General features: G+C 43.6%; 1 long non-coding RNA gene across 1 annotated transcript; it reads left to right on the top strand.

The window, feature by feature from the left end:
- The first annotated feature begins 547 nt into the window (after nt 1-547).
- On the top strand, nt 548-1,102 carry LOC105517846. Its single transcript, XR_001002722.1, has 2 exons — nt 548-982; nt 1,025-1,102. It is a non-coding gene; the product is annotated as an uncharacterized LOC105517846 (long non-coding RNA).
- Nucleotides 1,103-2,200: the final 1,098 nt, after the last annotated feature.

Below are 2,200 nucleotides of genomic sequence, written 5' to 3'. Positions count from 1 at the left end.
CCAAAGTGCTGGGATTACAGGCGTGAGCCCCTGTCTCCTGCAGAAGGCATTCCTCTATTATTTCTAAAAGAGAAGTCTTGCAAGATCCGAGAACCTCAGTGATTATAACCATGGCTGGTGAAAGTCACCTTTTAACCTCCACATCATAATTCTGATTGGTTATCTACCTGATAAGGTAAAATCTTTCTTTTTTTTTGGGAGAGGGAGTCTCACTCTGTTGCCCAGGCTGGAGTGCAGTGGTGCGATATTGGCTCACTGCAACGTCTGCCTCTGAGGTTCAAGTGATTCTCCTGCCTCAGCCCCGAGTAGCTGGGACTACAGGTGTGCGCCACCATTCCTGGCTAATTTCTGTATTTTTAGTAGAGACGGGGTTTCACTATGTTGGCCAGGCTGGTCTTGAACTCCTGACCTCAAGTAATTGGCCTGCCTTGGCTTGCCAAAGTGCTGGGATTACAGGTGTGAGCCATCATGCCCGGACAAGGTATGATCTTAATGCTTACATTTAGAGTAACAATTCCATTTTCTGAAAGGTAATTACTTTAGTCTATGATCCTGTAACAGGATGAAAGTGAAAAACAAAGAGGGGTATCCCATCAATTCCTCCAAACTTGTAACACCAACTCTTAGGATGTTTTGTTTATGACATAAGACTTTCTGATTTATGAATTACGGTGTGTACCACATATTATATATGTGAGGCTTAACATCTTTCACAGATTAAAAACTAATAGAATTTCGAATATGTTCTTCCTACAACCCACTGCATCATCTTGCCTGCTTGCTGAAACCACTTTTGAGACTATCAGCATAGGAGGTAAAACATGCTCTTGAGTGTGCAGTGGGTTCCTTACCTTCCCTGCTAAACAAGTGAGAAAAAGAGAGCCAGCATGGTGATGCCCATCTTGAGTTCCCAAGAGGCTGCAGCTGGAGGGTGACTTGAGCCCATGAGTTCTGGGCCTTAGTGTGCTATGGCAATGGGGTGGTCTGCAGGAAGGCTGGCTTCAATATGGTGACCTCCTGGGAGCCAGGGACCACCAGATTGCTCAAGAAGGGTGAATCAGCCCAGGTCAGAAATGAAGTAGGTCAATAACGACGACAAAAAAAAAAAAAAAAAAGAAATGGATTGTCTTCTAAGCCATGCTATCATGGCAGGCACTGGTAATAAAATCGCCCAACACTAGTAAGAGTTTGAAATCATTCTAGGAGTCCAGCGTGGTGGTGCACACCTGTAGTCCCAACTACTTGGGAAGGTGAGGCTGGAAGATTGCTTGAGCACAGGAGTTTGAAGCTGCAGTCAGGTGGGATTGCACCACTGCACTCCAGCCTGTGCAAAAGAGTGAGACACCACTTCTAAAAATAGCATCAAATAAAAAATAAAATCATTCTAGGGTAGCTGATACGTATTTTCATTTGAAGCTCTGATTGCAAAACATAATTATTCAAAATTTAGTCTTAGCTTTATTTTCTTGTTTAGCTTAAGTCCTTTCATGCTAGATCTTTGGTGCTGCTGGGTCAATAATTTGGCCTGATTATGTGCTAGGTTTAAGTACATAAAGTTTATGTACTTAAGTATTGTCAGAAACCAGGTTAGGTCTTTGGGTAGCAGACTGATTGAAAGGGATAGCTCACAGGGGACAGTACACAAAGCATAACTATTCAATTTTGAGACAGTTTGTTGCCAATATCCCTTTAATCAAGGATTATAAACTAGGGGCCAGTGCAGAGGCTCACCCCTATAATCCCAGCACTTTGGGAGGCCAAGGTGGTAGGATCGCTTGAGCTCAAAAGTTCGAGACCAGCCTGGGCAACGTAGGGAGATCTTGTCTCTACAAAAGTTTAAAAATTAGCCAAGTGTGTTGGTGCATGCCTGTAGTCCCACTACTCAGGAGCAGAGGGAGGAGGATCCCTAGAACCCAAGAGGTCGAGGCTGCAGTGAGCCATAACCATGCCACTGCATTCCAGCCTGGGCAAGAGAGTGAGACCATCTCTCAAATAAGCAAGTAAACAAACAAACAAACAAACAAACTAGGGCTAGGCTATAAGCCTCATCTAGTAGCCTCTCAAAGAGGTAAAATTTTAAAAAGCAGAAAAAAAAAAACCAACCCCAAAACAAAACCCCAACAACTTCTTGTGAAGATGAACTACTAATTATTTCCCTGAAACCCTCACCTGGAGACAGGAGGGCTAGTAGTTAGTGAAG

This window comes from Colobus angolensis, unplaced genomic scaffold (assembly GCF_000951035.1).
Source record: "Colobus angolensis palliatus isolate OR3802 unplaced genomic scaffold, Cang.pa_1.0 Scaffold309, whole genome shotgun sequence".
Taxonomy (NCBI): Eukaryota; Metazoa; Chordata; class Mammalia; order Primates; family Cercopithecidae; genus Colobus; species Colobus angolensis.
Note: the sequence above shows the minus strand (reverse complement) of the source record. Positions and strands in the feature narration are given on the sequence as shown.